Genomic DNA, 15,235 nt, shown 5'->3' on the forward strand with positions numbered 1-15,235 from the left:
TTTCCACTCTCAAAGCATTGATATGGATGAAAAACAATATAACGATCCAATATGGATCAAGAATAGTCATGGAGTAAAAAATAAAAACTAGTAACAACAAACAATATGAGTTTGAGTTATGAAACATTTTAGTTTATGTAGATTAAAAATTTTAGTTTCTAGTGAGCATGGAGCAAGGTTATTTGTATGGAATCAAGTCAATAATTTAATTTAATTTGTATTTATTGGATGTACAAATTAATTAATTTATATAATAATGTTCCATGTTATCTTTTATAGTCAGGATATAAGAATTTTTTTGATACTTTTGGTCATAAATTTCTTCTTTCCTTTTGGGCATCCTTATGTCGATTAAAGTTCAGATATCTTTATGTGAATTACAATTTGGGTATCCTTATTTAAATTAAATTTTGGATATCCTTATGTTGGTTAGATATCCATACATCTAATGGAACTGGAGAAAAAAAAAAACTCTTTACTTTATTTCATGCTCATTTGATGCCTGAATCTACAACAAACATAAGCTCCAAAAAAATATCATTTTTTTCTAATGTAGATGATGATAAAAATTATAGAGACAGTGATTATCATACCCATTTAAGAGGAACAACCTTATTCTCATTTGGAATGAAAATAACCTCTTCTTCTATACCAAAAAAGAAAATAAATTGTACTCCTCTTTTTTCTTCATGATGGATACAATTATTTTACACATTTCAATGATGTGGATGGCTTCCTTTGCACTCAGTTCCAAACCCTAATTACACTCTATACTACCATCAAATGTCAATGTAATAATCCATAGGTATTTTATGAAAGACGAAATTCATTATTCATTATTATTATTATTATGTGGTTCACAATTGCCAGAGATCAATGATTTCTATGTCCATGAAATATTTGTACCAAATATATCTACCCGAAAGGAATACTTCCTCCCAAGTAAAACACAAAGACTAACCCTGAGAGTTTCAATAGAATTGAACATGTGACCTCTCAATATCAGAGGTGCTTTAACGACTAGGACTTGACCAACTGAGTTAACTCTTGAGGCTTACATATTAATATATAATTATATATAAATTAACATAATTTATTAACTGTTTTGTAATACATGCATATGATGCCTATATTCTACAAAAACATCAAATTTGAAATGAAAATAACTCAAAAATCAACTTCTTATACATCTCATGAATTTAGGCATGACTTGCATGAAAAAAATTATAAAGTTGTTGACCTTGAATTGCCTGTTCGATTGTGATACTTTCATTCCCTATTGAACAAGATGCATAAATAAGTAATAGAATTTGTATGTTTCTAAACAATATAAGGAGTTGTTATTACATATTTTATTGCATAATTAATATGAAAAAACAAGTTATAAAAGTCATGTGATTTTTTTTAATAAAAAATTACTCACAATATAGGTGAATGTAGATTTATTGACCTCTAGCATCTTGCTCCATCTAATTACAACTAAGTGTTGGGGATGGCTCGCTATTGGTATATGTTGCAATTAGTAGTTCATCAAGACCTCATCCATACCTATACTCGAGTGATCATTATACCCTCTTATATACATTATTATGGGCACATATGAAAACTTTTCATTCGCTATTGGACATTCCCTATCATTCGGCACATTTTCTAGTTTTAGGGTTTTCTATTTTTAGTAGGGGGTGCCACCTATGAAGAAATGTGGCACTAATTGGACACTGATTGGAAGAAGACATGGATCATTCCACTCCATTACTTCATATTACCTCATGCATATGCCTTCCTAGAGTGAGTACACACTTCCTTCCTAGCTTTTAGTAGTGAGTCACTATTTTTCTTTCGTGTTCTCTTGTTAGCTGACTTTTATTTCTATTTTAGAGTTCAACTGGTTTTTTTTTTTCACATGAGAGTTATTAACAAATTCCAATTGACTTCTAACTTCACCCTGTTGTTGGATATTTTTATAATTTTGGGTCTATCAATATATTTTTGAATTAATTTCTAAGTAGGAAATTTTTTTTTTCAATTATACTGAGTACAATATTTTAGAATCCCAACCTAATTCAATTTCTTTTTTCCACTTGGAGAGTCTATATATTGCATTCATGTACAAAAATAATATATCATCATGTTTTATGAGTAATTGAAGTTGTCTCTTTGGTTCATTAGTCAATTTCTTAGTAGTTTCATTCTCTCCTCTTTCTTGTTTTACAAGTAGCTAGTTTAGTATTTTTTCACACTTAGATCTTGTGATTCTGCTTAAAATCCAACAATCCTACCAACCAATATCTCTCTCTCAATTCACACAAATGAGAGTTATCAGTCCTTCAATAAACTATCTATTTTATTTTATTTTGTTTCCATATCAATATTTCCCAAATAAAATCTATCTCACTACCTTCTCCATGTTCATTAAATAATATTTTTTCATATCCATCCAAGTAAAAAGATCCATGCATAAAATCCACTAATCAACAATCATTTAATTCTTAATCATATATATTTTGACATTTTCTTTATTTATATTTACCTTAGTTCCATTTTAATGACTTCTCTCCCTTTTGACGTTTTCTTTATTTATATTTACCTTAGTTCCATTTTAATAATTTCTCTCCCTTTTAGTATTTCTTCATTTATAATCAATTAGTTTATTATAATTACTATTTTTTGTATGTATCTTAGAGGAACCTAACAACCATCCTAACATGTAGCTTCTACTAAACTTCTCATGGTCTACGACTTGTCCTCCTCTCTGTAAACCAGGTCACAATAGAGGGATTTGAACCTTGGATCTCTCAATTTTCTTGGGACTCACATTACTTCAATCATCAATTGAGTTTCCCCCCCTCGGACATTATAATTACTATTATTATTATTATCATTATTATTAATATTTAATTCTATTTGATTATTATAAATTTAATAGTTTTTTCTATTTTAAGACCACATATTTATTTTTCTCATCAAGTATAGGATTACTTTTAAATATAGGGCATTTCCTCCCTCCATTCAAGGAATTTAATTCCAAAGTTAACTTTAATTATGTTATGTATAAATTTTTACTTTCCTCCCATGTCTTCCATATCACCATATGTTATAACTAGTATGAGAGCCACCAGGTGATCACAACAAGCATAATGTTTCCACCTCAAAACTCTAATAAATCACAAGAAAAACTCTAGTCAATTTCTTAACTTTTATTATTAGGGTTAAGTCTATCAACCCATCCAAGTTTCCAAGGCTTAAAGCTTCATCCACCCAAGAAAGCATCTAACCTAGTACATTAACTTGTACACCCCGAGAATATCATAAAGTTGACCTAGACTTCCTCCTCAACTCCTACCATGTACTTAGTCCAAGAATCATATTCCAATAGCAAAAATCCACTGTTGAGTAATACTTCAACTGTGTTTTTTGACTTTTACATCACAACACCAATATTAGGTACTTCCACCTTCTCAAGATGATCCCATGTCCCATCCAAAATTATACAAGGAAAAATAAATATTGGCATAGGTTATTCAATTGATTTTGTGCTTAGTCCATAAGGTGCTACATTGTAGATATTCGCTTTCATCATTAGAGAAATTTTGAGTAAAAAATGGGCCTAAAACTGAAAAAGGTACTAGCAAAATCAACTTTAAAATAACCAATGGGATTCAAGATGATGATGTCATCCCTAGGAGTAAATGTTTTTAGAGGGAAAGAAGAAAACTACTTTTTTAATCACATTTTGACTTATCTCCTTGTAGACTTACTCAAATTTCAAATGTTTACACTCATTGGAAGAAGAATTAGATTATGCATCCAACAAGTACCCACTCTACACACTTTTGAATGGATCCACACAAATAAAAATTCAAAATACATGAAAAAATGTGTTCCAAATACGTCTTTTCATGTGTTTTGAATTTTCCTTTGTGTGGATCTATGAAAAATGTGTAGAGTGGGTACTATTTGGATGTTGAATCTAATTCCACATCCAATGGGTGTACACAGTTGAAAATTGAGTAAATATACAAGGAGAAAAGTTGAAAATACAATGAGAAAAATGTAGTTTTCTTTCTTTCTTTTAAAATGTGTAACTATTATTTTGTTGTTTTCCCTAGGAGGGCATTTTAAACCTCAAAATTATCCTAATGCTCCCACAAGATAATGAAATAAATTGGTTTTCTTGGCCCCCCACTGGATTTCCTATCAATTACCACTTTACAACATGCAACCAACATATCAATTATAATAATAAATACTCATGTTATCAAAAGTAATTCATATGCTAATTTTCACATATAATCATGAAAACACATCATTTTTATCACAAGATCATGAATAGTAAGGCATTGCATACTATATGTAACAACTCTTGGTTGACTTCCATGTAAATAAAATAAGATCAAGATCATGGGACACATATTCAAAGATGAATGGTGGAAAAACATTATATTAGGCATCACTTGCGGTTTAATAATGACTATGTAAATTAGAAAAAGCATTGGCAAAGGAAAAGAGGCAATAATTGGCATTTAATTATGGAAATAAAGGAAAATAGGAGAAAATGAAGGTGAAGAGACACAAATTTTCATGCAAGGGAAATTAGAGGAAAAATGAAGGAAATTGAAAGAAAAAAGAGACATAAATGATAAAAAGGCATCAAAGAAGCAATTCATAGCTTTTGATAACTTTTCTCTTAGCTTTTGGACATTACAACTTTTTGACAGTTTTGAGCTCTTATTCATTCTCTCATACACTCTTGCACACTTAGAATATTACTGGAGCACTTGCGAAATCACTTGGATTTGGATAAAGAAAGAAAAGGAAGGCAAGGAATCACAAGGAGACAATTGGATCAATAGTTACAGTTGGATTTAATTCTTAATCATATATATTTTGACATTTTCTTTATTTATATTTACCTTAGTTCCATTTTAATAATTTCTTTGCCTTTTAGTTTTTCTTCATTTATAATCAATTAGTTTATTATAATTACTATTTTTTGTATGTATCTTAAAGGAACCCAACAACCATCCTAACATATAGCTTCTACTAAACCTCTCGGGGTCTACGACTTGTCCTCCTCTCTGTAAACTAGGTCACAATAAAGGGATTCTAACCTTGGATCTCTCAATTTTCTTGGGACTCACATTACTTCAATCATCAATTGAGTTTCCCCCCAGACATTATAATTACTATTATTATTATCATTATTATTAATATTTAATTCTATTTAATTATTATAAATTTATTAGTTTTTTGTATTTTAAGACCACATAATTATTTTTCTCATCAAGTATAGGATTACTTTTAAACATACGACATTTCCTCCTTCCATTCAAGGAATTTAATTCCAAAGTTAACTTTAATTATGCTATGTATACGTTTTTACTTTCGTCCTATGTCTTCCATATCTCCATATGTTATAACTAGTATGAGAGCCACCAAGTGATCACAACAAGCATAATATTTCCACCTCAAAACTCTAATAAATCACAAGAAAAACTATAGTCACTTTCTTAAATTTGATTACTAGGCTTAAGTCTATCAACCCATCCAAGGTCCCAAGGCTTAAATCTTCATCTACCCAAGCAAGCATCTGACCTAGTACATTGACTTGCACACCCCGAGAATATCATAAAGTTGACCTAGACTTCCTCCTCAACTCCTACCATGTACTTAGTCCCAAGAATCATATTCCAATAGCACAAATACACTATTGAGTAATACTTCAACTGTGGTTTTTGACTTTTACATCACAACACTAATATTAGGTACTTCCACCTTCTCAAGATGATCCCATGTCCCATCCAAAATTATACAAGGAAAAATAAATATTGGCATAGGTTATTCAATTGATTGTGTGCTTAGTCCATAAGGTGCTACATTGTAGATATTTCCTTTAATCATTAGAGAAATTTTGAGGTAAAAAATGGGCCTGAAACTGAAAAATGTACTAGCAAAATCAACTTTAAAAGAACCAATGGGATTCAAGATGATGATGTCATCCCCAGGTGTAAACATTTTTAGAGGGAAAGAAGAAAACTACTTTTTTAATCACATTTTGACTTATCTCCTTGTAGAGTTACTCAAATTTCAAATGTTTACATTCGTCAGAAGAAGAAATAGATTATGCATCCAACAAGTATCCACTCTACACACTTTTGAATGGATCCACACGAATACAAATTCAAAATACGTGAAAAAATGTGTTCCAAATACGTCTTTTCATGTGTTTTTAATTTTCCTTTCTGTGGATCTATGAAAAATGTGTAGAGTGGGTACTATTTGGATGTTGAATCTAATTCCACATCCAATGGGTGTACACAGTTGAAATTTGAGTAAATATACAAGGAGATGAGTTGAAAATACAATGAGAAAATGTAGTTTTCTTTCTTTCTTTCTTTTAAATGTGTAACTATTATTTTATTGTTTTCCTTAGGAAGCCCATTTAGACCTCAAAATTATCCTAATTCTCCCATGAGATCATTAAATAAATTGGTACTCTTGGCCCCCCATTGGATTTCCTATCAATTACCACTTTACAACATGCAACCAACATATCAATTATAATCATAAAATCCTCAGCTTATCAAAAGTAATTCATATGCTAATTGTCACATATAATCATCAAAACACATCATTTTCATCACAAGATCGTGAATAGTAAGGCATTGCATGCTATATGTAACAACTCTTGGTTGATTTACACGTAAATAAAATAAGATCAAGTTCATGGGACACATATTCAAAGATGAATGGTGGGAAAAACATTATAGTACGCATCACTTGCGGTTTAATAATTACTATCTAAATTAGAAAAAGAATTGGCAAAGGAAAAGAGGCAATAATTGGCATTTAATTATGGAAATAAAGGAAAATAGGAGAAAATGAAGGTGAAGATACACAAATTTTCATGCAAGGGAAATTAGAGGAAAAATGAAGGAAATTGAAAGAAAAAAGAGACATAAATGATAAAAAGGCATCAAAGAAACAATTCATAGCTTTTGACAACTTTTCTCTTAGCTTTTAGACATTACAATTTTTTGACAGTTTTGAGCTCTTATTCATTCTCTCATACACTCTTGCACACTTAGAATATTATTGGAGCACTTGAGAAGTCACTTGGATTTGGATAAAGAAAGAAAAGGAAGGCAAGGAATCACAAGGAGATAATTGGATCAATAGTTACAATTGGATTTCTCTGTAGGTAATAGATTGCATGTGTGATCTCCTTGCTGGTTTTTGGATGCATGGTATATGCATGTGGTACCTTGGTTACGTACTGTCATTGGCATTTATATTTTCTTAGATTGACAATGATTTCAACCTTTCCTTGCCATTTCCTAGATAACCACAGTGTGGTGGGTTCCCCATTTGGTTTTCTGATTGGTTCTCTAGATTCCTATGGTTTTTGGTTGGAATAAATTCTTCAAAGCCCTGAAATAGCTTGGGTAGCTTGGAGGATGCGGGTTGAGTTACTAGTACATGTAGCCTATGGGTTGGGACAAATTATCTAGATCCCTGAAACAACTCAGGATTCCATGGAGGTTGTGGGTCGAGTTACTAGTTCTTGGATCCCTGGATAACTTGTGTAGAGACCAATCTTATTGGTGTTAGTTATTTTGGACTGTATAGGTGAGATCATTGTGCTTGAGTGTTGAGGTGGTTTGGCCTTTTTAAGCCCTAGTTGGTTTTGTTTCGGTTTAACCCACATGATCCCACATTCATGCTTGGAATATGGCGCAAGGTTGATTGGCTGAAAGAGAGATTTGGTTCAACCAAATCTATGGTCAAGTGGTACGTGGAAGTCCCTGGTTTGGTTGGAATTTTCATATCTTAATATGATCTATTTTCCTATTGTGATCTATGAGAACTTATATTGGTTATTATGGTGATCTTATGGCTGATTTGTAATAGTTTTTATTTTGGTTATATATATGGTTTTATGGTGTGCTCTAACTATGGATCTCTCTCATAATTTGATAAGTTATTAGATGTTTGATGAATGCATGGACTAGCAAGTGTTGTCACAACTAGATGGAGAGGGAATAAAGCCTTGGTGATTTTCAGATTAATTTCAGAGGTTTATGATTGATATGCATTCATTTCTTGTAGCTTTTATTCTTACCATATGTTTGCCAAAATTTCTATCTTGTCTTAGGCATGTACTAGTCAAGATATTGCTCAATATTTTAGTTTTTAGAGTTGTTATCATTATTTTCATGATTATGGAAAGTTACAGGTAGTTTTGGGTAGTGATCTAGAGCCTAGCCTGAAAAAATGGCATAGATCTCACGACCGCATACATTGAACTGAGGAATTTGGGTCATAATTGCATGCATGTAGGCTTATGGGTGTGGTTGGAGCCTCATAAACACATGCACATCATGTCAAGGGTACAGTTGGAGATTAAAACGAGTGAAAAAGAGTTCCAGCTTAGAGATTGATCACTTGAGGTGGTTGCTAGAATCTTAAGTGATGTGTAGTCTCTGAGGGATGTTAGTTTGTTTCGGGTTTGTAGGCCCCACTTCCATAGCTAGAAATTGGAGGTAGGGTCATATCATAGTGGCACTTAACTCATGTTTACCCTAGAGAGCTTGTTAAAGTGGGTAAATGTAGGGGGGGCATCACAAAGTGGTATCAGAGCTGGTTCCATTCTCTTTGGTTGATATTTGGTACTACCGGGTGGTATCAGAGGTGGTTCCATTCTCTTTGGGTGGTATCTAAGACCACATGGTGGTACCAGAGCGAGGTTGCAACATTGTGCCTCGAGGTAGATGTGATTTCTATGCATGCATTATGATGGTTATGGTTATCATGCATGTGGTCATTATTATAGTTTTGTGTTATCATGGATGATGTTGATATATATATATATATATATATATATATATATATATATATATATATATATATATATATATATATATATATATATATCGTGATAATCTGGATTGATTGTGCAGACGAGATAGTCTCCCCTAAAATACAATGAGGTTTGATTTGATTATGTCTCTATTTGGTTTATCTAACATGAAATGTTTGTAGGAAAATAATGGTGGAATATAGTTCACATGATTCTCCTTATAGGCTTGATGCAAATTCTATGCAATGGGAAATGTTAGTTGGGTAACAAGGAGAATAGTACTCTCCTAATTTAGCAGATATGCTAAGAAGTTTGAAGGCAGAGATTAGAAGTTGTAAAGTAAATAATAACAGGCTAATTGAGGCACTAGAAAGACTTGCCAAAGATCAGGAAAAACAAGCAGAGGTTAATATAATCATCCTTTAGAGTCTTTCAAATTTGCAAAGATAGGGACAACTGAGGATCAATCAAGGACAAGAAGAAAAGATAAATGGGGCATATGGCAGTAGGTATCATAGAGGACATAGGGTGGACGTAGATGATACAGTTAGAGTTGACAGATCTTTGGATACACTTGATAGGTAGGGTAACACTTATGGATTTTATTCTAGCTCTAGTTCTAAGAAACATCATCGTCATTATTGCCAACATCCTTACAGGGAGAGTGAGAGGGATTGTTTTCCAGAGGAGTTTAGGAAATACAAGACTCCTACTTTTGATGGGGATGTGAAGAAGTTAGAAGACGCAGAAGCATGGCTTCTTTTGATGAAGAAATTATTCGTATTGCATGATTATTCAGAGAAAATGAAATCCAATATATTGATCTCTAGTCTCAAAGGGGAAATAGATATCTGGTGGGATGATGTGAAGTGGTTCAGAGGAATAAAGGTAGAGGAGTTGAGTTGGCATGAGTTTAAAAGACTCTTTAGGAAGAAGTAATTTTTTGAGAGATACTATGATGGAAAGGTTAAGGAATTCTATGAGTTAAAGATGGGTTCCATGATATGAAGAGTACAGGACCAAGCTTGTGGAGCTATTGAGGTATGTTCCCTACCTCAAGGATGAGAATACTAAGCTTCAAATATTTATCAGTGTATTATCATTATAATTTAATAATTAGATTGAGTATGATGAGCCTCGGTCACTGGAGGAAGTCATCAGGAAATTGAAGCATTTTTATGAGAAATATAAGTGCAAGTATGAACCTAAGAAGGATTGGGAAGGTAATGAGAAGACTAAAGGAAAGTTGGCTAAGAAGCGAGGAATACTTCAGGATGCAAGTGACAAGGAGAATGTGGCAACTTATAAGAAGTTTAATGCAATTGATTGGGAACATGGATTTCAGCCTGAGGAGCAAAATAAGGACAATGTCAGGAAGCCTTTGAGGTGTTGGACTTGTGGTGGAGAGCATCACGGGAGTGAGTGCCCATTGCACCAAGGTGGTAGGTCTTAGAGTTACAATGCTCAGGAGGCACATATAGTTGGATATGTTTGTCAGAGTATTCCTTAGATTTATGAAACAATGGATAATAGGATGATTAATAATCAGGAATCAATTATTGAGATGGAAGGTAAGATTGGTGATCAAGTTATTTCCATTTCGATTGATCCTAGATCTAATTATAGTTATATTAGTCTTTACCTATTGGATAAATGTTGCTTGAATAAAGAAGTGCATGCATAATCTTGGTTGGTGCAGTTGGCTACAAGGATGAAGAGAAGAGTTCATCACTAGGTGAGATCTTGTGCATTTGAGTTAAATGGTATGCCTACATCATCACATATAAATGTTATTCCTTTGGGTTCATATAATATGCTTTTGGGCATGGACTAGTTGTTCATTCACAGGACTAAAGTGGACTGCTATGGAAAATTTATTGAGTGCCTGGATGATGATGGGGAAAGCAGAATTTCATAGGGAAAGAGAAAGCCTACATCAGTGAGGCTAGTTATATATATGGAGGCAAAGTTTAGTTGTTGGAAAGGATGATTATTTTTTGAAGTGCATATCTCAAGTGACAAAGGGAAGGATGTAGAGGATGAGGAAGTCTTGAATAAGTATCCTGATTTATAGCAATTTCAAGATGAGTTTCCAACATAGATTCTAGAATTTCATCCTCATAGGGAAGTGGAATTTTCTATTTAGTTGATGTTGGGAGTAGCACCATCATCTAAGGCACCGTATGGGACGAGCACTCCAAAGTTGGTGGAATTGAAGGTGAATCTTAAGGAAATGATTGATAAAGGATACATAAGACCAATTATATTTCCTTTGGGTGCACCAATGTTATTTGTAAGGAAGAATGTTGGTACTCTTAGATTGTGCATTGATTACAGGTAGTTGAAAAAGGTGATGATCTAGAACTTTGATCAACTGAAGAGAGCAACAATGTTTTAAAAGGTTGATATGAGATCACGATATCATCAGGTGCACATCAAAGAAGAAGACATCTCCAAGACCTTATTTCGCACTAGGTATGGAAACTATGAGTTTTTGGTGGTTCCTTTTGGTCTTACTAATGCTTTAGCCACTTTCATGTGTTCGATGAACAACGTGTTGCATCCTTACCTATATAAGTTTGTGATAGTGTTTATTGATGATATATTGATATACTCCAAGAATGAGGTAGAGAAGGGAGAGAACCCGGAAACAATGTTGAGATTGTTGAGTGAGCACAAGTTGTATGAAAAGATCAGCAAGTGCAGTTTCTTTCAGTCTCAGATCCCCTACTTAGGACCATTTGTTTCCAAGGAACGGATAATAGTGGACCTAAAAAAGATTAAAGCTATCATGGAGTGGCCAACCCCTAGGAATGTGGATGAGGTTAGATCTTTCATGGGACTAACATGTTATTACAGGAGGCTTATTAGAAACTTCTCAGGGATTGGCTATGTTATTACATCTTTGTAGAGAAAAGGGAAGAAGTTTGAATGGAATATTGAGTGTGTAGCTAGTTTTGACCAATTGAAGCTTTTGCCTACAAATGATCCAGTATTGATGATTGTAGATTCTGATAAGGAGTTCGTGGTATGTACAGATTCTTTCAAGGAAGGACTTGTTGGAGCCCCGATGTAGGAAGGAGAGGTGGTATGCTACGAGTCAAGGAAGCTGAATGATCACGAGTAAAACTATGTGATTTGTGATCTTGAGTTTGTAGCTATCATTCATGCATTAAAGATGTGGAGTCATTATCTCCCTGGAAGGAGGTTTGTTATGATGAGTGATCATAGTGGGATGAGGTAATTGTTTGAAGAAATGAATATGAATGCCTAGAAAGCTAAATGGTTGGATACCCTCAGTGAGTTTTAGTTTGAGATCAAGTACATCAAGGACAAGGAGAACATGGTTGCATATTCTCTTAGTAGGAGACTGTATGTGAATAAAATTCTAGGTGTGAGCTCTTGTGGGACATATTTATAGGAGCAGATCTTGCATGAAGGGAAGCATGGTGAGAGGTACCAGTAGTTAAACAATATAATGCAACAATATGGTTAAGGTGATAGAGATGAGGAGTATTACCTCACAATATATGGCTTGGTGAGATTCACGAACAAGATTTATGTGCCAAATAGAAGTGAGTTGAAGAAGCTTATCTTGAGGGAGTTTCATGTCAAGCCATATTCATGCCACCCAAGATATCAAAAGACTTTGATAGTTGTTAAGATGTTATATCATTGGATGAACTTAAAGAAACAGGTTGCTGAGTTTGTTGCAAGATGTTTGGACTGTCAGTAGGTGAAAGCATAGTGTACGCATCCAGCTAGTTTTTTGTGGTCCATTCCAATTCCAGAATGGAAATAGGAGGTCATTTCCATGGAATTCATTACAGGTTTCCAAGGAAATTGAAACAACATGATTCCCTCATGGTTTTGGTTGATAGGCTAGGCAAGATAGCTCACTTTATCACAGTGAAGTCTACAGATGCATCTAGTGAGGTAGATCATATCTTCATCAGGGAGATAGTGAGGTTGAATGGAGTTCCCAATAAGTTCATATCAGAAAAAATTCCAAGTTCACTTCTAGGATTTTGAAGATATTTTTTCAAGTTTGGGGATAGAGTTATCCTTCAACACAAATTATCATCCGTAGACCGATAGACAAATAGAGAGGGTTAATAGTATTCTTGAGGATATGTTTAGGATGTTTGTCATGCATCAACAAAGGAAGTGGGAGGAGTATATTCCACTGGTAGAATTTTTATATAATAATTCATATAAAGAATCCTTGAGGATGAGTCCATTTAAGACCCTTCATGGGCAGAGTTGCAATACTCCTATCAGCTGGATTCATTTAGTGAATAGGGTGATGATTGGATTGGATATATTGAATGAGATGGAGCAAGAGATGCAGGTTATCAGAAGGAATTTAAAGGTATCATAGGACAAGAAGAAGAGTTATTTGGGTCAACATAGAGAATTCAAGGAGTTTTAGGTTGGGGAGCATGTCTACTTGCACATCAAGCCCAAGAGGAGCTCCTTGAGGATTCAATCATGTGCCAAGTTGGCACCTCGATATTGTGGGCCTTTTGATCCTTGACAGGATTGGACCAGTGGCCTACCGAATTGCACTACCATCAATAGTGAAAGTCCATGATGTTTTCCATGTTTCATTACTTAAGATATATGGTCAGGATGATGATCATGTGATTGATTAGTATTTATCGCAAGTGGAACCAAAGGGAGAATTCCAGCCAGAACCTTGGTGCATTTTGTAGTAGAAATAACTCATGGTCTAGAAATGAGAAATAGAGAAAGTTTAAGTACAATGGAAGCACTTTGGGCCCAATGAAGCTACATGGGATGTGGTTTATTAGATGCGAGCTTTGCATCCTTCTTTATTTTCTAGTTGAGCAGATGTGTTTTGGTTCATATTTATATATGCATATGTGTATTGTAAATACTGCAATGATCTATGTTATAAAGCTTCAATAAGAAGTATGTTGTAAATACTGCATCAAACTATGTTATAAAGCTCCAATAAGAACTATGTTGTTCATGGATTCAACAGTTTGGTATGATGTAAATGCTTCATCAAATTGTGTTATAAAGCTCCATGGGCAGAATGCTTTGCTAGTTATAAGTGTCATTGAACACTAAGGATGGTGTTCCCCCAAGAGGAGGGGTTTGTAACAACTTTTGATTGATTTCACATGTAATTAAAATTATACCAAGGTCATGGGACATGTATTCCAAGTTGAATGGTAGGAAAAACATTATAGTGGTCATCACTTGTGGTTTAATAATGGCTATGGAAATTGGAAAAGGCATTGGCAAAAGAAAAGAGGAAATAATTGGCATTTAATTATGGAAATAAAGGAAAATATGAGAAAAGGAAGGTGAAAAGACACAAATTTGCGTGAAAGTGAAATTAGAATAAAAATGAAGGAAGATGAAAGAAAAAAGAGACGTCAATGGTAAAAAGGCATCAAAGAAACAATTCACATCTTTTGACAACTTTTCTCTCGGGTTTTGGTCATCACGACTTTTTGATACTTTTGAGTTGAGCTCTTGTTCATTCTGCCATACACTCTTGCACACTAAGAGTATTCTTATAGCACTCTAGAAATCACTTAGATTTGGAGAAATTAAGCAAAGAAAAGTGTGGGAGTGCAAGGAACAGTTGGATCAACAACTACAACCATATTGCTTTGTAGGTAACAGATTGCATATGTGATCTCCTTGTTGGTTTTTGGATGCATGGACTGTGCATGTGGTTCCTTGATTATGTGTTGTCATTGGCATCAATATTTTCCTAGATTGACAATGGTTTCAACCTTGCCTTGCCATTTCTTGGATAACCATGGTGTAATGGGTTCCCCATTTGGTTTTTTGATTGGTTCTCTGGATTCCTAAGACTGTGGGTTGGAACAAATTCTCTAAAGCCCTAAAATAGCCGGGATTACCTAGAGGTTGTGGGTTGAATTACTATTCCTTGGAGCCTGTGGGTAGGGATAAATTATCTGGATCCCTTAAACATCTTGGGATTCCCTGGAGGTTGTGGGTTGAGTTACTAGTTCATAGAGAAATGGACAACATGGGTAGGGACGCGAGGGTTATTGGTTGAAAGAGAGATTAGGTTCAAACCTGTTATCACCCAAAAATGTTGACCTAACCATTTCTTACTAGGTTGATCTAAATACACCATGTAGGACAAGTTTTTCCATGGTAAAAATCACTTTCACCATAGGAAATAATTTAGTGAACCATTTTCCTAAATTATTTCTCATTAAAATCCAAAAAAATCCATGACAATAATTAAATAAATCATTATTTATTATTCTCTAGAAATAATTATTAAATAATTATCTAATTATTATTTCAAATCCATATTTCGCTTAATACTCATAAAGTAATTAATAAATCATTTTTTATTTG

Source organism: Pinus tabuliformis, chromosome 5_2 (genome assembly GCF_031772625.1).
Source record: "Pinus tabuliformis cultivar Carrire ecotype Pingquan chromosome 5_2, CPIR1, whole genome shotgun sequence".
NCBI lineage: Eukaryota > Viridiplantae > Streptophyta > Pinopsida > Pinales > Pinaceae > Pinus > Pinus tabuliformis.